This window comes from Ambystoma mexicanum, chromosome 1q, assembly GCF_040938575.1.
Source record: "Ambystoma mexicanum isolate Mex_15411 chromosome 1q, UKY_AmexF1_1, whole genome shotgun sequence".
Lineage (NCBI taxonomy): Eukaryota > Metazoa > Chordata > Amphibia > Caudata > Ambystomatidae > Ambystoma > Ambystoma mexicanum.
The window spans coordinates 947,643,241-947,666,509 of record NC_090922.1 but is presented as its reverse complement, the minus strand read 5'-3'; positions in this window follow the sequence as shown (position 1 = coordinate 947,666,509).

Below are 23,269 nucleotides of genomic sequence, written 5' to 3'. Positions count from 1 at the left end.
CCGACTAGCATGTCACAGCTGTGGCCCAGCATGTAATCCACGAGGCAGTCCAGTTCCTGGTTGCAGAAAGGCTTCTTCCTCGACGTGCTGGAGGTCGTGGCTGTGTGTGGGGTCCCAGCCTGTGCTGCAAGTGCAAGCTTCCGCCTCTTGGATTGTGACGCAGACCCTGGCTGGCAAATGCCGCCCTGATCACTATGGCCAGTAGCATCGGTGGATTGAGCCACAGGAGTGGCAGGTGTAGGGTCGACCAAAGGCCTGCGTCAGTGGCAGCTGGGTGCCCTCTAATGGGCCCTGCGCAGCAACATCTGCTGTGGCTGGGTCATTGACCGCAACTGTCCTGGTTGGCACACTAACAACCGGGGTGTTGTTGGCTGCATCTGCCCCTGCACTTGCCAACACCCAGCTGGTCGGGGCAGCAGATGACATTACTGCCCCAGGGACACGTGTCTTGGTCAGGGCAGCCCTGCGTGCACCTACGGTTTCCCTCCTGGCCATTTGGAAATCTTCCAAGGGCTCTTCAAGTGCCAACGCAGCCTGTGCTGGCAGACCCTGAGCCTGGGTGGTGGTGTCCACAGCTGCACCTGCAGCTACCACTACCCTTGAGCCCGTGGCAGACGATGAAACAGACTGCCGGGTCACACGGGCACCAGTGTCAGATGCAGAAGCTGCATCTTCCGGAACCACAGGGGGTGGTGGCAAGACTGCATGACACATGGCACAACATCGTGCTCAAGTGGCGCACCCCTGCCTCTTCCCCCTCTGCGGCCACCCTGGACACCCTGGAGTCCCCCTACTCCCTGGTCACCCTGGCCACGTCCCTGACCACGCCCACCACGAGGAGGACGCCCAGCTGGGGCAGCCCTCACCTTTGGTGGCCTCCCAACCATGGCACAGATGGAGTAGTGCCGGCACAGATGGAGGAGTGCCAATGGGAGGTGTACACCACAATTGTCCTGGGCAATTGGAGTGAAGGGGGTGGGATGCAAGATGTTAAGAGCCCCCCTGCACCTGCAAGGCTGCATATGACCCCGGTGATGTAGTAATGGGTCACACAATGCTCAGGCACCCCAAAACTGCAGTAAAAGCATGCACGCAACCCTGCAGCCTACGTGCGTGGAATTAACCTCCCGCAGTACGCGGTGGCACCCAGTAACACAAAAACACGTACGCGTGGGACACGCAGGCTACTATGACCTCAAAAACGGGTGCGATACACAGGGGCACACGCAGTGGGAAAAATAGCGTGCGCGACTCACCATCTGACTAGCGTGATAATGAAAAACACGTGTAGCCAATACCCCGCCAAAAGAAGAGATACGTCCTCGATCCGCTGTTAAGTTGTGATGGCGCGTGAAACAACACGAAGCAGCAACACACGTCGGTCTCCACGAAAGGCACGTACAGCGAACTGATGGCCCTGCTCACCTTTAACCTGTGCTGAGGGAAACGCCTGCACGCGTCACAACACTTACGCATAGGCCCTTTCCTCGGATTACCTGCATTCACACGCGGACGTGCATTTTTTTCACGCGCGCTGAACCACTTGGCCCACGTCACGAGGGAAACGCCCACGCACGTAACATCACAGACGCGCTTATGTGCTAAGGGCCTTTCCTCAAATTACACGCTGACGTGCAAGATTTTCACATGCCAAATCACTCCGTATCAAGCTGGCCACGCAACAGCACATGGAAGACCACGCTCCTGCCCAGAAGGCCAAATTACTGCCCCCCAGAACCCCAAGCACGCTCCCACCTGCCATCTGCTGCTGCCTGCCTGCCTGCGGCCCACGTGCCCTGCTATTTGGTGCCAGCACGTCAGCCAGGGTTCCAGTTGCTGTGTCCACCCCTGCTGGAACAGAAGACTCCCAACTGGGATACCATCGCTCCACAGCCCAGGCCCAGGACCCAGTTGCCCACCCACGCCTGCCTCGGGGGTCGCCATGTCGGGGAAAACACCATCTGATACCATTGACGACCCCAGCCAGAGAGGCAGAGGGCCACCAACTTCAGTGTGAAGGAAGTTGGTGTCCTGGTGGAGCATGTCCTGGGGCATTTTGATGCCCTCTTCAGAACATCACGCGCCAACAAGGAAGGACAGGAGAGGATCTGGGACGACGTAGTGGTTGCCAGCAATGCAGAGGGGGTGGCAACCAGCGACATCAAGCACGTCAAGAAGCGCTGGGAGCACTTAAGGTCCAGGACCCTCTACAAGTCCCGGCGCCTCGCGGAGGGGGGCCGGGTCAGCATGAGTGACATCCAGATGAGGGTCCTGGAACGCGTATGCCCAGCGCTCCACACCCAGATCCTTCGGAGGAAGTCCCGTCTGGAGTTGAGCGGTGAGTGGACAAGCATTGGTGTGTGAGACAGGGCATGTTGCAGTGTGCTGGTAGTCTGATACTTGCATGTATGTGTAACATAGGCCATGTATGGTTGTGTGTGTGCAGGGACATCATGGTCATGCATGTGAGACCAGTAATGTGTGAACCACATGGTTGGTGCATGTGTTACAATGCAACATGGGGAGCTTTATGCCAAATGCACACATGAAAGCATGCCAGTCTCTGTTCTTGGACATGGTGGGGTTTGAGGGATGGGTGCTGCTGTCATGTACATGTATGGTGCACATGTGTGTGTGTCTGAGAAGTGTGTGTGTGTGACATTGAAACGCCATGGATGCATGACACATGTCCGTGATGATGTGTAGATTCATTCATGCAGTGCGGTCACCATTCTATGCACTGTCTATCCACTGTGTCTGTGATGTACAAGCCATGATGCATGACCCTCCGGTGATGTGTGTGCATGGATCAGTGTGAGCCATGATGCATGTGAGTATGAAGGCAACAATTTGGTTAATAGAGGCCCTTGTACATGGATGCTGATGTTGATTGCAGGCGCCAGGCCTGTTTCTGCATGTGTGTTGCGTGCATTCACCCATGTGTTGTGAAGGGACAGGATGGAAGTGACATTTGACACTGCCTCTCATGTGTTATTGCTTCCTGTCTAGGGGAATATTGTACTGTACCCTGATGCTTGTGTTCTATGTCTCCCTCTACGCAGCGTCAAGTGAAGAAGAGGGCGGAGACGGTGCTGTGGAGCCAAGCGGCGGGGATGCCTCCACCGGGTGGCGACGCAAGGCTCAGCCACCATCCCAGGACTTGCCATCATACGGGAGCGAGGGGGCTGGTGCCGCGTCTGCCACTACAGCTGTGGCGGAAGGGCCGGGTGAGCCCCCACAGGGGCTTGCAATGGCGGAAGACGGTGCGGAGACATCCATGTTGATGGTCTCCAAAGAGGAGGAGGATCCCGCTCCTGAGCCGCACATGGGGCCTGGTGGGGGTAGTACCACTGGTGCAAGTGGTGCAGTCCAGGGCCAGGGTCAGGAGACAGCACAGGTCACTGCGGAGGGGCCTGTGCATGTCGCTGTCCTTGACCCTGTGACTGTACCACCATGCACCAGCAGGGATGCCCGGTCCCAGGCCCGTCCGCAGGTAGGGGAGAGTGCCATGTCATCTGCCTCTCCACTACCTGCAGACGAGGGGTCCCATGAACGTATGGGCTCTGTCCTGATTGGTGTCGCGTACTGCACGAGTTACATTCGTGATGACGTGCGTTCTTCCTGGGCGGAGAACGCACGCCATCATGAACAGCAGCGTCACGACGTGGCACTGTTGGGAGGGGCCCTGGTCGGTGGGTTCCTACATGTGATGCACACTCTGGCGGACCTCTCCTCCTCTGTGGAGACTATGCGCCAGTCGTTCTCCCTGCCGTATTCCGGCCCAGATTCCACCAGGGCCCCCTGTGGACCTGGCCTGACCAACAAAGCCAGCTTGGTGGAGATCCCATCCCTGCCACAGTCGGGAGTTTCATTTATTTCGTTGGGCTCATGGACCCTTGAAAATTGGATTGTACATAGTTGGACGATGGATTTATTTGGACATTTTCATTTCATTTCACCATGGATCTATGGATTTACCTTTGTGCGTTTCATTTGGATTTGGTTTGGTGGACAGAGAGTTTTGGCCATTTTTCTTTTGGATTACTTGGGATTTCTTGAGAATTATTATTTTTTTTTTCATTTGGAAATGCATTTCATTTCATGTTTGCCATTATTTTATGCTTTAATTACTTTACATTGATTTTCATGTTAATACATTTTGATGTTTTACTTCAATGAGTGGGATTCGCTCATTGGGTTCATGCATGTCGACATGTGGGTTTACTCAATCAATGGCAACCAGTGTGTGTGTGTGTGATGGACATGTGTTGATGTACATAATTGACTTTTGGTTTGTGTCTTGAGATAGGCATGTCAGTGTGTGGTGGATTGGGAAATCATTGCGTCTCAAGAATGGGGTGACATGCTGTGGTATTTTGGTGTAGAAGTGGGCCATGATTGTGCATCTTTATTTCATGTAGGGGGGACATGAGTGGGGGCCTGCTGGCAGGACCCCTCAATGCTAGGGGGTGGGGGTGCTTGGGGACATGAGTGGGACATGAGTGGGGGCCTGTTGGCAGGTGCCCCTCACTGCTGGGGGGTGGGGGTGCAGGGGGACATGAGTAGGGGCCTGCTGGTAGGTGCCCCTCACTGCTGGGGGGTGGGAGTGCAGGGGGACATGAGTGGGGGCCTGCTGGCAGGTGCCCCTCACTAATGGGGGATGGGGGTGCAGGGGGACATGAGTGGGGGCCTGCTGGCAGGTGCCTCTCACTGCTGGGGGGTGCTGGGGACATGAGTGGGACATGAGTGGGGGCCTGCTGGCAGGGGCCCCTCACTGCTGGGGTGTGGGGGTGCAGGGGGACATGAGTGGGGGCCTGCTGGCAGGTATCCCTCACTGCTGGGGGGGTGGGGGTGCTAGGGGACATGAGTTGGTGATCATATTGCAACGTGACATGTGGCTTGGCTGGGGGGCATGCCCATGGTGGATGGGCTGCCTGCGGGACATGGCCAGGGGTGCAGGGTAGTCCCCTGTGGTGTGGGCTGTCTGTGGGGGCCGTGGAGTGGGTAGAGGGGACACCTGTGAGGACCCAAACTGCCAATTCACATGTGGGACTCCCCGTGCACCCCACTGGATACACATGCCCCGCTCTGACAGCGAAATTGTGTGTGAAACTTCATGCGCACCCCCGAAATACACGTACCCCGCTCTGACAGCGAAATTACGTGTGAAACTTCTGACAGCGAAATCACGTGTGAAACTTCACGCGAACCCCAGTAATACACGTAACCCAACCCGCTCGCACAGGGCCTATCGGGTGTGAAACTTCCCGTGAACCCCAGTAATGCACGTAACCCGCTTGCACACGGCCAATCACGTGTGAAACTCCCCGCGAACCCCAGTAATACATGTACCCCGCTCGCACAGGGCCAATCGCGTGTGACACTTCCTGCGAACCCCAGTAATACACGTAACCCGCTCGCACAGGGCCAATCGCGTGTGAAACTTCACGCAAACCCCAGTAATACACGTAACCTGCTCGCACAGGTCCAATCACATGTGAAACTTCCCACAAGCCCCAGTAATACACGTAACCCACTTGCACAGGGCCAATCGCGTTGAAACTCCTGCGAATCCCAGTAACACACGTAACCCGCTCGCACAGGACGAATCTCGTGTGAAACTTCCCGTGAACCCCAGTAATACACGTAACCCGCTCGCACAGGGCCAATCGCGTGTGAAACTTCCCTCGAACCCCAGTAATACACGTAACCCACTCGCACAGGGCCAATCACGTGTGAAACTTCCCGTGAACCCCAGTAATACACGTAACCCGCTCGCACAGGGCCAATCTCATGTGAAACTTCCCGCGAACCCCAGTAATAGACGTAACCCGCTCGCACAGGGCTAATCGCGTGTGAAACTTCCCGCGAACCCCAGTAATACACGTAACCTGCTCGCACAGGGCCAATCGCGTCTGAAACTTCCCGCGAACCCCAGTAATACACGTAACCCGCTCGCACAGGGCCAATCTCGTGTGAAACTTCCCGCGAACCCCAGTAATACACGTAACCTGCTCGCACAGGGCCAATTGCATGTGAAACTTCCCGCGAACCCCAGTAATACACGTAACCCGCTCGCACAGGGCCAATCGCGTGTGAAACTTCCCGCGAACCCCAGTTATACACGTACCCTGCTCGCAAAGGGCCAAACGCGTGTGAAACTCCCCGCGCCGGGGTGTACATGTATTTGGAGGGTGCGCGGGGAGTTTTACAGGTGTTTTCGTGGTTGGGGGCCTGTGCGCCATGTACAGAATTTGTGCGCTGTGCATGGCGCATGGTGAGGGGTTGGGGGCGTAACTGGCGCTGCTGCAGGGTCGCTGCGCCACTCTGCGCCACGGCTGGTTTTGGATGTAGAAATCCATGAATACGCTGTGCGCGGAAATGGATTTTAGCGCATGCGGCTGGTGCAGACTGTCACATGCGCACACTGTGCGCCAGCCGCGTGCGACACTTGTGCGCTGGATTCTATGAATTACCCCCTAAATATTTACAGTGGGAAATGATAAGTGTTATTACATGTTTTTTAAATGCTGGCATATATTGTGGGCAAAGTCATCATGAGAAGGATTTAGAAAATGATGTGCACTGTTGATCATTTCCATCTATCGATTTGTTCATGTTACCCTACAAAACCAAATGTAAACTGTGTGGCTTTTGATCCAATTTTCCACTGAATGCATGCTGTAAAATGCACCATTATAACTGTTCTTGGGGGGTGGGGAAGTGGACTCACCAAACCCCCCTTGGTTGTTTTTTTTCTACCTCGCTAGGCTCAGTCGCCTCCCAATTTTTGTGGGAACGATGTACCCCACTCCAATTTGAAAAATCATCAGCCGCCACTGCCCTTGAATTCTGCCTGCTTTTTAAATGTGAAAAAAGCAGGCGCAATCCATATTGATTCATGTAATGATGGCGCTCATGCACGTACATGCATTCCCCAGCGAGGGTAATAGTGGAACCACCTGGATATCCCAGCCTTTCCAGTGCTCCAACTGGGAAATGACTGGAGTCCCTCAGAAAACGTTGGGGAATGTTATTATTCAATTATAATGGTCCGTGAAGTGTTCCCGTTTCCTTCACACAAAACGTGGAGAACCAAAATGGGCAATACTTTCAAAGCAGTGTTTTTGTGTTTAAATAACCGTGTGTGGTGTGTCATTTGCCTATGAAGCAGAAAATCATGTTTGTAAAGTTTATGTCTTTATTTAAGTACTCCCAGTTAGCACTGCTCAATATTCAGCTTCCTGTTTAAAGGTTATGTGCGTTTTAAGTGAAACAAATCCCCGTTGATACACGCTAATTAGTCCTTCTCTCGTATTAAAGTATCTCTTCTTTGGTCACCTAAAAGTACACTCTCGTGCGTGACAATTTCTGAGTTGACAACAGTAAACATGATTTTCTGCTGACCATGTTGGTCAGGCCCGCAGATTCATCACCCGTATGGGATTTAAGAGAATTAAATATGACTTTGACTTCATTTCGTGCTTCAGGAATCAGTCTGTGCTACTCTAACATAACAAATAAACATCAAAGTTCTGCTTCTGAAAGTGGATTACTTTGAAGGTTTAGAAAGTGCTCACGTGTATGCAGTCTTTTAACACCTAACCTTTCAGAGTTGAAGAACGTATATGTTATTGTTTATTTTCATTTGAAAATCTTGAAGAATATTACCACCTTCCAAACCTCTGTCGCATTAGGTTCTTAATGCGAGAAATCTCTTTATTTGGTCCTGCCCAAACCCACCTGCACCTCCTATAAGACATTTCAACACAGCTGATCGGCACCATCAGCAACTTTAACCATGTTAGGCCACCACTAATATCAACGCGCAATAAGAAATTCTACAATGACGTGCATTCATCAGCAAGCCGAAGGGGAATTATATGTTGGAGAGAGGAATGAAGGGGGCAGCCTGGAAACAAGGAGCCCACAGATAAGTGAGATAAGCTTGCAGGAAGTGCAGATTACAGAGGTAGAGCGAAAGGTGACAGCAGTTCGAACTGTCACGTAGAAATACGTCAGTGTGAACTCGTTACTGTGTGAATGATTGACAACCTTACCACTGCAACACTGCAAGTGGTGACGAGGAAGGGATGCTGGAAGTGGAGAATGGAAAGTGACAACACACGATTAATGTAAAGCAGAGCAACCCGAAAAAAAGGTGTCTTTCATTGCCACGCTGTGGTTACATTACCCTGTGCAATAAAGGATATTTTATATTATATATATTATGACATACAAGAGAAAGGAGAACTACTACAGTGCAGTGTTCTTTAAAACGAAATGCTTTGTATGCTGTTTTGTTGCATCTATTACCCCACACTGCACATGTCCCAAAGTTGCTTCTGTTTTCCCCAGTTCTTGATAAGGGGTTGAGTTATTGAGCCCGCCAAGCCGACTCGGAGCAGCTATTTCTCTGTCTCATTTTGAACATTTACAGGAAAAGGAGCACTTGAATTAGAAATAACGGATGTCGTGCATTGCGCGCCAGCAGGATGCAGGGACAAGGCGCTAACTTCTTCACCGACTATTGACAACTCGATAAGAGTTTACTCTGTACTCTGGGACACGCGACTAACAGCAGATAACTGCAATCAGGAAAAACAAGCAACCCTGCAAATAGGGATGTAACGGTATACCTTTAAAGATACCGTGAACCACTTAATTGAACAATAATAACCGTCACATTGTTTATACCGTTATACCGTTCATACCGTTAAGTGTGCTTTTCAATCTGATTTGGAAAGGCTGCAGTAAGCAATTGCTGCGCAGTCTTGGTTTTGCACTGTTGGATGTGCCGTCTGCCAACTAGTTTCAGTTGGAGCAGTTTTTAATGCCATTCCATAAACCACACTTGCCTTACACAAAATCAATATGTTAGCAATAGGAAGAATAGATACAGTGCCAAGAAGGAAAAGGGTTTACTTTGGGGTGGCGGCTTTGGGGTTTATATATTTATAATGGATAATGTTCTCTAAACATATGGCAATGGGGGATTTCCCGGGTTCTATCATTGAATTTACATATACTAAGTCACAATGCGAAATTCACTCATCTCTGTGGGTATTTCCTGCTGCCATACCAAAGGGTAACATGTCAGTGATTACTGAACACCTTTTGGCCCGCAAGTAAACTAAAGGCTGTAACGTAAAGAGAGAGTGCGTGTGTGTGTGTGTGTATGCGCACAAGCGTATACTACCATCAGCCTCCATTGATCTGTGGCATGCAGGTTATCAAGATGGCAACATGTTCATCTTCACCAGTAGCCAGTGGGGGAGCAAAAAGCCTAAATGACCACTTAAGAAAAGCTATTCAGTTTGCTTTGCCAGTTGCAGAAGGCCTCCACCCCACCCCCTCCTCTCCACACATGTGTTTGTGTTTGGTGGAAGCAAGGCATTTCAGTGGAAAGTATGTTGAAAAGCCCAGTTCTGGCCCTGGGTGCCTGGTTTTGTTTGTGATGATACATCTGTCAATTTATGACCTTTTAGAAAATATTTGTTAAGATTAGTTAACTCCACCTGCTATACCGCGATAACCATGATATACCGTCATTTGGCAAGAAGGTTATCGTACCGTCATAAAACAAATACCGTGACACCCCTACCTGCAAAGCATTGGAAAGTCTGAGAGGCACGTCAAAAATAACGTGCAATCTTATTGAAATGATAACAACAATGTTTTGCATGGTGCACTTTTACATTGAATTATCTAAATCTATGCAGCAAGAAACGTGCATTTGAAAACATTAATTCACGTTTCAGTCGCTGTGTCTGAGTTACATGTTGGCAATACAGCCAAACAGGGTCTTAGAAACAAAGACTGTGGGCCTCATTACGAGGATGGCGGTAAGGGATTAACGGTGCCAGTAAAGGTGCCGGAGCCATTAACCCCTTACCGCCCCATTACGAGGTCCGCTCGCGGGACCCGCTCAGGACGCCTGGCCCAGCATGCTAACAACGGGCCCGTCATTAATGGCCCTGTTTTTAGCATGCTCCCCATTCCCATTGAGCCCTATCAGGGCTCAAATGGTAATGGGGATGGACCGGGTCCGGGTTCCCTGAATGGGTAAATACCAGGCCCTGGAAAGAGGAGAATAGGACCCATAGGCACACCCTAGTAACAGGAGTGGTAAATTTGAGAAGATGGGGTCGGTTTCAAGTTTGTTAGGAAACTAAGTAAAAAGAGGTAAGAGGTGCAGAGGAGAGAAAGGCAACCTTGACACCTAGGTTGCACTAATAATAGGACAAAAATAAGTTCCCAACATAGGAACTTACGTCCCCTGCACACTATCTAGTATCTGGATGACCAGACCAACATTTATAGAAAGAGTAGTAAAGTAACTCTATGAAATAAAGTCTTAATAAAGGACGTGTTGGTATGAAAAAAATACAAATTCTTAAAAAAGGACAACATTCAATCGTTTAAGGTCACAAGAAACAATCTTCATTATTTATTCTTGATAGTGCAGCTGTGGTAGGCCCAACGCGTTTCGAGTGAAACAGCCACTCTTCATCAGGGGCAAAAACAATGATTCTAGGAAAAAATATGCACAATATTTAGTATAGAATAATGTATAAATCCAAGCGAAAACTTTTTACCAAATGTCTTTTCTGACTCGACAAAGCAAGTGGTCCCATGATTTTGTACAGTAATTAAAACCCTAGAACATTCAACATGTATGAGATTTGCTGGATACAGAAGAGTAACTGACAACAAGTAAATACTTATTCATATATTTTGGAAAAAACAGACATTAATTGTTTAGATAATAAATAATATAGTGTTAATGTGGATCACAAAACAGATAAGTCACAAAAGCATGAAGAAAAAAAAGGGGGAAAGAGAAAAATCTAACCTTGTATGTTTTATAAAAAAAAGGGGGACTGGACGGGGACTGTGACAGGAAACCCAGTCATTCGTGTATGCAAGGAACCCTTTATCTGAAAAAGTAGAGCATAACAGAACTTAGTTCAGTCAGAAGTGAGTTAGAGGTCTGAAACAAGTCAAAACATGGAGATACACTTACATGCTTAATTGTTCATCCGGATGGGGGAAACCATCAATTGAAAAAATAAGCGGATAAGAAAGCAGAGGGTCTTGTAGTAGTGCAAGGGCTTGAACACTATGGATAAAAGTCCAAAGACAGAAAGTCAGGGTGAGGAAAACTATATGGAAGGAAAAAAAGCGGGTTCAGCAGAACCCAAAGGTAATATAACTTACCTAACTTACTACAGCGTTGCAGACAGAGGGCAGGAGACCGGCAGGTAATCCGATTCCACCTACAACTCCGACGCCATTTATGTACTATTCGTTAGTATGACGTCACCATGCGCATGCGCGTGATCCGTCATTATTAGAGCTGCTGTGAAAGCGCAATAAAATTATGCGAAAATAGATGGCATTGCCCCGTATACGGAACGGATAGTGCCTTTGTCTAGAAAAAGCGAAAAATAGGTATAGATGTGTGACTACCAGTTTGGGAGTGTTGATACTCTGACGTCATCACGCAGACGCGTGCATGACGCCACTTGTAAACAACCAGTTGGTATAGGAAAAAACAGTTTAGAGAAGAGGAGATGCTATGTTCAACAAGGACTAGAAGTTGTCCAGGAAGTAGCATGAAACGATCAAATGTCAAAATACTAAGTTCAAGGAATCGCTAAAGATAAGGTATGAATAGAGCAGTACCTAAGGAAGGGCAAAAGCCGAAGGAGGCGTAGAAGTGTACGTCGGGGAATTAAAGAGGAGCTCACTGCAATCTGATGACTTAGTAGAGACAGTTAATATTAGATGGTATAATAAAGGTGTTTCACAGGATTGACAAAGTCCAGAACTGCAGAAGGACATTAATTCAAAGAAGCATGGAAATGATGACAATAGAAGTATTAATCAAAAAATACAATTGTTATAAGGTGCCTAAATACATGTTCCATTAGGTAACATCTTAACAACATGTCTCAACATGTTAACATCTTACATTAGGTCACTTTTTAAAAGAGTGTCTCAAGCCCAAAAAGGCAATCTGAATGCACCACCAGCGCTATTGTCTAACTTTCTATGTAGTCAAAACATAGAAAAAAACACTGCCCACAAATGTGGTTCACATACTTATGATTAAGTTATAATCTATTTAACAGAGAAACCACATATATGGAAATGTCAGATGTGTCTACATGAAATCTTCAAACTGATAGACATTTTGGACAAGTGTAACCCACAGATGACTGCCAACAAGCTGCCCCTTGGAATGGTTCACAGTCTTTAGGTTAGGATCTGGTCTTCTCAACTATCATTAGTTGTGGAAGAATTTGCCTAATATTCACATGGAATAATCCAGGTAAAAGGAAGAGTAAGGAATAATATATGCTCAGATAAATGGGCCTAGGTAGTAGTCCTCATTGAGCCCAAGAGGGGCCATTGCATCTAGCCTATGTATCCAATACAGTTCCCTTTGTGCCAGTAGTTTTGGTAAGTCACCACCTCGTTGGAGGGGATGTACCACTTCTAGTACTGCAAATCTCAACTGTGAGATGTTGTGTTTATGGTCTCTAAAATGCCTGAAAACCGGTGATTTGACATTTTTAGTTCTGATTTGGGATTTATGTTCAGTCCACCTTTCCTTCGCTTTTCTACTGGTTTTCCCAACATAATATTTCCCACAAGGGCATCTGATGGTGTAGATGACATTTTTGGAATCGCAAGTAGCAAAGCTTTTTAAAGGGATCTTGTTGCCATTATTCGGGTGCCTAATATAATTGCCTTTAATGATGTTTGAGCAATGCTGACAATTTAAGCATGGAAAAGTGCCATTTTTTAATTTTGTCAATACCCTTTGGGTGGATTTTTTAGGTCTTTCTGCTCTGATTAACGTATCTCTGAAGTTTCTTCCCCTTTTATACGCTAACATTGGAGGATTTGGAAAAAGGCGGTTGAGATTGGGATCTGATTTGATCAGGTCCCAATTCTTCATAATGATTTTTTTGACTTGATAACTCTGTGCAGAGTATTTCAATGTATAGATCAAATTCGATTTCTTCTGTGTGGGTTGTTTATTAAGAAGTTGATCACGAGGATATGATTCAGTCCTCGTAATTGCTTGTGTCAACACTTCCTCCGGGAAGCCTCTTTCCAGGAATCTTGATCTCATAGTGTCAAATTCTGTCTGAAGTCTCTGTGTGTTGGAAGTAATCCTTTTCGCACGTAGCAGTTGACTGAATGGTAAATTTTCTTTTAAGTGTCTCGGATGGAAGCTATTGAAGTGTAGGGAGCTATTAACATCAGTCGGTTTTCTAAACATAGATGTAATCAAGACCGTGTCTTGCCATTCTACAGTTACATCCAAAAAATTCACACATGGTGAACCGATTTCCATAGTGAATTTGATCCGGGGGTTACATTGGTTGAGATATTGCCAAAAATCGGTCAGCTCTTGTTTTGTGCCTTTCCAAATCCCGAAGACATCATCAATGTATCTTAGCCAACAGTGTATTTTATTTTTCCAATGTGGGTGGTCTAGGACATGCGTCATCTCGAAATGGAACATAAAAATGTTCGCATATGAGGGGGCTACTGCTGAGCCCATAGAGGTGCCTGCGATTTGAAGGTAGTACTGTTCATTAAATCTGAAGTAGTTGTTATAGAGTATCAGATTAATAAGTTCAATGGCGAAGTTTTTTTGGATCTGGATTTCGTCATGTCTTAGAATGAACCATTCCAGGGCTGCTATGCCCTCATCGTGGGGGATTGAAGTGTAAAGACTACTAACATCCATGGAGAATATTAATGGATCATCAAAATTGATCTGAAGGTTCTTGATACTTTGAAGGAAATGTGTAGTGTCTTTCAAATATGTAGGTATTTTTTGTACCAGTGGTTGTAGAGCCGTATCAAGGTAGACAGCCAAGGGTTGGAATATGCTGTCAGTGCCAGCAACAATCGGTCTAAATGGGGGGTCTTTGGAGTTTTTATGAATTTTGGGTAATCCATAGAACACAGGAATTATTGGATTGCTTTTAATCAAGAATTCTTCGGTTTTATCTGAAATCCAATCCATAGTACTAGCTTTCTCTACTGCTTGTTTGATAATAATGCTGATGTCATTTGTGGGGTCATGGTCCAATGGTAAGTAGGTCTGTCTGTCTTCCAAAAGTTTGAGACACCCAGTGTTGTAAAACATTGTGTCCATAAGTACAAGTGCACCCCCCTTGTCAGCTTGTTTAATCGTCAGGGAGGCGTCATCAGCAAGCTCCTTGATAATTTTTAGTTGATGTCGCCGAATATTGTGTTGGGTAGATGTGTCGTATTTAATTTTCCTCAGATCACGAGTAGTTTTAGTTTTGAATAGATTGATGAGTGGGTTGTTAATTTGTGGATGGAACGTGCTCGGATTCTTCATCTCTAGAAAGTCATGTTCTTTAGCTGGAGGTAATTGCCCCAGGTTATCAAAGAAGATCTTGAGTTCCATCTTGCGTATTAATTTGAACAGATTGACTTCTTCTTCGAATAGATTCGTTGAATTTGTAGGGATGAATGAAATCCCTAAACTCAGAGTGTCAATTTGAGCTTTAGAGAGTTGTCTAGAGGAAATATTGATAATCAGAGGAGAATCTACTTGTTCTTTTGGCGTGGTTTTCTTTTTCCCTCTTCTGGTCGGGCGTCTCCTAAAAAAGGCTGAACAGGAGTTGCAGGAATCAATATATCAGTTAACCTTGGAGTGGGTATGTCACTTTCTATTGTTATGGGTGTGGCAGTAGGATTAGATGAGCTTGTACTAGGTCGTTCTTCTAGTTCCCCACTTGTAATGTCACTGCTGTCAGTATTAATATTCAAGGATGGTTTCTTTAATACTCCAGATGGTCCAGGTCTTGATCTGTGGTTGCTATAGTATTCTTGCCACGTGTATACTATTTCTCTAGCGTAGTCTAATGTGTCTCTTCGAAATTTGCGTATCTTACGTTGTTCAATATCGCGTTTGTAACTGTCCAACTTGTTGTTGGTATCTTCTAAGATTGACTGTAGTTCAGATGCAGTTTTCAGCTTAAGAAGTTGCGTGGAGACCTCTTCAATCTCTTGGTTAATTGTATGGAGTGATTTTGCAAGTTCCTCTATGGTTAATAATATTAGATCAAGGGAACATTTGTTCAAAATATGTTCCCATCGTTTGACAAATTCTTTATTTTCCTTGCAAAGTGTCGGACGGAGATACACTCTAAGTCCCCTCGGGATTCTTTTGGCCTTGTAGTACTGCGTAAGCGTGGTAGCGTGGAGTTTCTGTGAAATCTCCCTCCGAATGAGTCTTTCTAATCGTTGAATAAGTATTTCCGGATTTTCTCTATTAGTAGTTTCTGTACTGGTGTCTTTGATAAGGCCTAAAATCCTAACAGCTTCCTCATCAGTGAAAGCTAGAGTGGTCGCTGCTTTGTCAGTTAAGCTGTTGATTTTTGAAAATGACATTTCTAATAGGACGGGGTGCTCTGGTCCAAGGTAAGGTGTCAACCCTTCACAGGGTAACAATACATGGAAAGAGGAGAATAGGACCCATAGGCACACCCTAGTAACAGGAGTGGTAAATTTGAGAAGATGGGGTCGGTTTCAAGTTTGTTAGGAAACTAAGTAAAAAGAGGTAAGAGGTGCAGAGGAGAGAAAGGCAACCTTGACACCTAGGTTGCACTAATAATAGGACAAAAATAAGTTCCCAACATAGGAACTTACGTCCCCTGCACACTATCTAGTATCTGGATGACCAGACCAACATTTATAGAAAGAGTAGTAAAGTAACTCTATGAAATAAAGTCTTAATAAAGGACGTGTTGGTATGAAAAAAATACAAATTCTTAAAAAAGGACAACATTCAATCGTTTAAGGTCACAAGAAACAATCTTCATTATTTATTCTTGATAGTGCAGCTGTGGTAGGCCCAACGCGTTTCGAGTGAAACAGCCACTCTTCATCAGGGGCAAAAACAATGATTCTAGGAAAAAATATGCACAATATTTAGTATAGAATAATGTATAAATCCAAGCGAAAACTTTTTACCAAATGTCTTTTCTGACTCGACAAAGCAAGTGGTCCCATGATTTTGTACAGTAATTAAAACCCTAGAACATTCAACATGTATGAGATTTGCTGGATACAGAAGAGTAACTGACAACAAGTAAATACTTATTCATATATTTTGGAAAAAACAGACATTAATTGTTTAGATAATAAATAATATAGTGTTAATGTGGATCACAAAACAGATAAGTCACAAAAGCATGAAGAAAAAAAAGGGGGAAAGAGAAAAATCTAACCTTGTATGTTTTATAAAAAAAAGGGGGACTGGACGGGGACTGTGACAGGAAACCCAGTCATTCGTGTATGCAAGGAACCCTTTATCTGAAAAAGTAGAGCATAACAGAACTTAGTTCAGTCAGAAGTGAGTTAGAGGTCTGAAACAAGTCAAAACATGGAGATACACTTACATGCTTAATTGTTCATCCGGATGGGGGAAACCATCAATTGAAAAAATAAGCGGATAAGAAAGCAGAGGGTCTTGTAGTAGTGCAAGGGCTTGAACACTATGGATAAAAGTCCAAAGACAGAAAGTCAGGGTGAGGAAAACTATATGGAAGGAAAAAAAGCGGGTTCAGCAGAACCCAAAGGTAATATAACTTACCTAACTTACTACAGCGTTGCAGACAGAGGGCAGGAGACCGGCAGGTAATCCGATTCCACCTACAACTCCGACGCCATTTATGTACTATTCGTTAGTATGACGTCACCATGCGCATGCGCGTGATCCGTCATTATTAGAGCTGCTGTGAAAGCGCAATAAAATTATGCGAAAATAGATGGCATTGCCCCGTATACGGAACGGATAGTGCCTTTGTCTAGAAAAAGCGAAAAATAGGTATAGATGTGTGACTACCAGTTTGGGAGTGTTGATACTCTGACGTCATCACGCAGACGCGTGCATGACGCCACTTGTAAACAACCAGTTGGTATAGGAAAAAACAGTTTAGAGAAGAGGAGATGCTATGTTCAACAAGGACTAGAAGTTGTCCAGGAAGTAGCATGAAACGATCAAATGTCAAAATACTAAGTTCAAGGAATCGCTAAAGATAAGGTATGAATAGAGCAGTACCTAAGGAAGGGCAAAAGCCGAAGGAGGCGTAGAAGTGTACGTCGGGGAATTAAAGAGGAGCTCACTGCAATCTGATGACTTAGTAGAGACAGTTAATATTAGATGGTATAATAAAGGTGTTTCACAGGATTGACAAAGTCCAGAACTGCAGAAGGACATTAATTCAAAGAAGCATGGAAATGATGACAATAGAAGTATTAATCAAAAAATACAATTGTTATAAGGTGCCTAAATACATGTTCCATTAGGTAACATCTTAACAACATGTCTCAACATGTTAACATCTTACATTAGGTCACTTTTTAAAAGAGTGTCTCAAGCCCAAAAAGGCAATCTGAATGCACCACCAGCGCTATTGTCTAACTTTCTATGTAGTCAAAACATAGAAAAAAACACTGCCCACAAATGTGGTTCACATACTTATGATTAAGTTATAATCTATTTAACAGAGAAACCACATATATGGAAATGTCAGATGTGTCTACATGAAATCTTCAAACTGATAGACATTTTGGACAAGTGTAACCCACAGATGACTGCCAACAAGCTGCCCCTTGGAATGGTTCACAGTCTTTAGGTTAGGATCTGGTCTTCTCAACTATCATTAGTTGTGGAAGAATTTGCCTAATATTCACATGGAATAATCCAGGTAAAAGGAAGAGTAAGGAATAATATATGCTCAGATAAATGGGCCTAGGTAGTAGTCCTCATTGAGCCCAAGAGGGGCCATTGCATCTAGCCTATGTATCCAATACAGTTCCCTTTGTGCCAGTAGTTTTGGTAAGTCACCACCTCGTTGGAGGGGATGTACCACTTCTAGTACTGCAAATCTCAACTGTGAGATGTTGTGTTTATGGTCTCTAAAATGCCTGAAAACCGGTGATTTGACATTTTTAGTTCTGATTTGGGATTTATGTTCAGTCCACCTTTCCTTCGCTTTTCTACTGGTTTTCCCAACATAATATTTCCCACAAGGGCATCTGATGGTGTAGATGACATTTTTGGAATCGCAAGTAGCAAAGCTTTTTAAAGGGATCTTGTTGCCATTATTCGGGTGCCTAATATAATTGCCTTTAATGATGTTTGAGCAATGCTGACAATTTAAGCATGGAAAAGTGCCATTTTTTAATTTTGTCAATACCCTTTGGGTGGATTTTTTAGGTCTTTCTGCTCTGATTAACGTATCTCTGAAGTTTCTTCCCCTTTTATACGCTAACATTGGAGGATTTGGAAAAAGGCGGTTGAGATTGGGATCTGATTTGATCAGGTCCCAATTCTTCATAATGATTTTTTTGACTTGATAACTCTGTGCAGAGTATTTCAATGTATAGATCAAATTCGATTTCTTCTGTGTGGGTTGTTTATTAAGAAGTTGATCACGAGGATATGATTCAGTCCTCGTAATTGCTTGTGTCAACACTTCCTCCGGGAAGCCTCTTTCCAGGAATCTTGATCTCATAGTGTCAAATTCTGTCTGAAGTCTCTGTGTGTTGGAAGTAATCCTTTTCGCACGTAGCAGTTGACTGAATGGTAAATTTTCTTTTAAGTGTCTCGGATGGAAGCTATTGAAGTGTAGGGAGCTATTAACATCAGTCGGTTTTCTAAACATAGATGTAATCAAGACCGTGTCTTGCCATTCTACAGTTACATCCAAAAAATTCACACATGGTGAACCGATTTCCATAGTGAATTTGATCCGGGGGTTACATTGGTTGAGATATTGCCAAAAATCGGTCAGCTCTTGTTTTGTGCCTTTCCAAATCCCGAAGACATCATCAATGTATCTTAGCCAACAGTGTATTTTATTTTTCCAATGTGGGTGGTCTAGGACATGCGTCATCTCGAAATGGAACATAAAAATGTTCGCATATGAGGGGGCTACTGCTGAGCCCATAGAGGTGCCTGCGATTTGAAGGTAGTACTGTTCATTAAATCTGAAGTAGTTGTTATAGAGTATCAGATTAATAAGTTCAATGGCGAAGTTTTTTTGGATCTGGATTTCGTCATGTCTTAGAATGAACCATTCCAGGGCTGCTATGCCCTCATCGTGGGGGATTGAAGTGTAAAGACTACTAACATCCATGGAGAATATTAATGGATCATCAAAATTGATCTGAAGGTTCTTGATACTTTGAAGGAAATGTGTAGTGTCTTTCAAATATGTAGGTATTTTTTGTACCAGTGGTTGTAGAGCCGTATCAAGGTAGACAGCCAAGGGTTGGAATATGCTGTCAGTGCCAGCAACAATCGGTCTAAATGGGGGGTCTTTGGAGTTTTTATGAATTTTGGGTAATCCATAGAACACAGGAATTATTGGATTGCTTTTAATCAAGAATTCTTCGGTTTTATCTGAAATCCAATCCATAGTACTAGCTTTCTCTACTGCTTGTTTGATAATAATGCTGATGTCATTTGTGGGGTCATGGTCCAATGGTAAGTAGGTCTGTCTGTCTTCCAAAAGTTTGAGACACCCAGTGTTGTAAAACATTGTGTCCATAAGTACAAGTGCACCCCCCTTGTCAGCTTGTTTAATCGTCAGGGAGGCGTCATCAGCAAGCTCCTTGATAATTTTTAGTTGATGTCGCCGAATATTGTGTTGGGTAGATGTGTCGTATTTAATTTTCCTCAGATCACGAGTAGTTTTAGTTTTGAATAGATTGATGAGTGGGTTGTTAATTTGTGGATGGAACGTGCTCGGATTCTTCATCTCTAGAAAGTCATGTTCTTTAGCTGGAGGTAATTGCCCCAGGTTATCAAAGAAGATCTTGAGTTCCATCTTGCGTATTAATTTGAACAGATTGACTTCTTCTTCGAATAGATTCGTTGAATTTGTAGGGATGAATGAAATCCCTAAACTCAGAGTGTCAATTTGAGCTTTAGAGAGTTGTCTAGAGGAAATATTGATAATCAGAGGAGAATCTACTTGTTCTTTTGGCGTGGTTTTCTTTTTCCCTCTTCTGGTCGGGCGTCTCCTAAAAAAGGCTGAACAGGAGTTGCAGGAATCAATATATCAGTTAACCTTGGAGTGGGTATGTCACTTTCTATTGTTATGGGTGTGGCAGTAGGATTAGATGAGCTTGTACTAGGTCGTTCTTCTAGTTCCCCACTTGTAATGTCACTGCTGTCAGTATTAATATTCAAGGATGGTTTCTTTAATACTCCAGATGGTCCAGGTCTTGATCTGTGGTTGCTATAGTATTCTTGCCACGTGTATACTATTTCTCTAGCGTAGTCTAATGTGTCTCTTCGAAATTTGCGTATCTTACGTTGTTCAATATCGCGTTTGTAACTGTCCAACTTGTTGTTGGTATCTTCTAAGATTGACTGTAGTTCAGATGCAGTTTTCAGCTTAAGAAGTTGCGTGGAGACCTCTTCAATCTCTTGGTTAATTGTATGGAGTGATTTTGCAAGTTCCTCTATGGTTAATAATATTAGATCAAGGGAACATTTGTTCAAAATATGTTCCCATCGTTTGACAAATTCTTTATTTTCCTTGCAAAGTGTCGGACGGAGATACACTCTAAGTCCCCTCGGGATTCTTTTGGCCTTGTAGTACTGCGTAAGCGTGGTAGCGTGGAGTTTCTGTGAAATCTCCCTCCGAATGAGTCTTTCTAATCGTTGAATAAGTATTTCCGGATTTTCTCTATTAGTAGTTTCTGTACTGGTGTCTTTGATAAGGCCTAAAATCCTAACAGCTTCCTCATCAGTGAAAGCTAGAGTGGTCGCTGCTTTGTCAGTTAAGCTGTTGATTTTTGAAAATGACATTTCTAATAGGACGGGGTGCTCTGGTCCAAGGTAAGGTGTCAACCCTTCACAGGGTAACAATACATGGAAAGAGGAGAATAGGACCCATAGGCACACCCTAGTAACAGGAGTGGTAAATTTGAGAAGATGGGGTCGGTTTCAAGTTTGTTAGGAAACTAAGTAAAAAGAGGTAAGAGGTGCAGATTTCATGTAGACACATCTGACATTTCCATATATGTGGTTTCTCTGTTAAATAGATTATAACTTAATCATAAGTATGTGAACCACATTTGTGGGCAGTGTTTTTTTCTATGTTTTGACTACATAGAAAGTTAGACAATAGCGCTGGTGGTGCATTCAGATTGCCTTTTTGGGCTTGAGACACTCTTTTAAAAAGTGACCTAATGTAAGATGTTAACATGTTGAGACATGTTGTTAAGATGTTACCTAATGGAACATGTATTTAGGCACCTTATAACAATTGTATTTTTTGATTAATACTTCTATTGTCATCATTTCCATGCTTCTTTGAATTAATGTCCTTCTGCAGTTCTGGACTTTGTCAATCCTGTGAAACACCTTTATTATACCATCTAATATTAACTGTCTCTACTAAGTCATCAGATTGCAGTGAGCTCCTCTTTAATTCCCCGACGTACACTTCTACGCCTCCTTCGGCTTTTGCCCTTCCTTAGGTACTGCTCTATTCATACCTTATCTTTAGCGATTCCTTGAACTTAGTATTTTGACATTTGATCGTTTCATGCTACTTCCTGGACAACTTCTAGTCCTTGTTGAACATAGCATCTCCTCTTCTCTAAACTGTTTTTTCCTATACCAACTGGTTGTTTACAAGTGGCGTCATGCACGCGTCTGCGTGATGACGTCAGAGTATCAACACTCCCAAACTGGTAGTCACACATCTATACCTATTTTTCGCTTTTTCTAGACAAAGGCACTATCCGTTCCGTATACGGGGCAATGCCATCTATTTTCGCATAATTTTATTGCGCTTTCACAGCAGCTCTAATAATGACGGATCACGCGCATGCGCATGGTGACGTCATACTAACGAATAGTACATTAATGGCGTCGGAGTTGTAGGTGGAATCGGATTACCTGCCGGTCTCCTGCCCTCTGTCTGCAACGCTGTAGTAAGTTAGGTAAGTTATATTACCTTTGGGTTCTGCTGAACCCGCTTTTTTTCCTTCCATATAGTTTTCCTCACCCTGACTTTCTGTCTTTGGACTTTTATCCATAGTGTTCAAGCCCTTGCACTACTACAAGACCCTCTGCTTTCTTATCCGCTTATTTTTTCAATTGATGGTTTCCCCCATCCGGATGAACAATTAAGCATGTAAGTGTATCTCCATGTTTTGACTTGTTTCAGACCTCTAACTCACTTCTGACTGAACTAAGTTCTGTTATGCTCTACTTTTTCAGATAAAGGGTTCCTTGCATACACGAATGACTGGGTTTCCTGTCACAGTCCCCGTCCAGTCCCCCTTTTTTTTATAAAACATACAAGGTTAGATTTTTCTCTTTCCCCCTTTTTTTTCTTCATGCTTTTGTGACTTATCTGTTTTGTGATCCACATTAACACTATATTATTTATTATCTAAACAATTAATGTCTGTTTTTTCCAAAATATATGAATAAGTATTTACTTGTTGTCAGTTACTCTTCTGTATCCAGCAAATCTCATACATGTTGAATGTTCTAGGGTTTTAATTACTGTACAAAATCATGGGACCACTTGCTTTGTCGAGTCAGAAAAGACATTTGGTAAAAAGTTTTCGCTTGGATTTATACATTATTCTATACTAAATATTGTGCATATTTTTTCCTAGAATCATTGTTTTTGCCCCTGATGAAGAGTGGCTGTTTCACTCGAAACGCGTTGGGCCTACCACAGCTGCACTATCAAGAATAAATAATGAAGATTGTTTCTTGTGACCTTAAACGATTGAATGTTGTCCTTTTTTAAGAATTTGTATTTTTTTCATACCAACACGTCCTTTATTAAGACTTTATTTCATAGAGTTACTTTACTACTCTTTCTATAAATGTTGGTCTGGTCATCCAGATACTAGATAGTGTGCAGGGGACGTAAGTTCCTATGTTGGGAACTTATTTTTGTCCTATTATTAGTGCAACCTAGGTGTCAAGGTTGCCTTTCTCTCCTCTGCACCTCTTACCTCTTTTTACTTAGTTTCCTAACAAACTTGAAACCGACCCCATCTTCTCAAATTTACCACTCCTGTTACTAGGGTGTGCCTATGGGTCCTATTCTCCTCTTTCCATGTATTGTTACCCTGTGAAGGGTTGACACCTTACCTTGGACCAGAGCACCCCGTCCTATTAGAAATGTCATTTTCAAAAATCAACAGCTTAACTGAC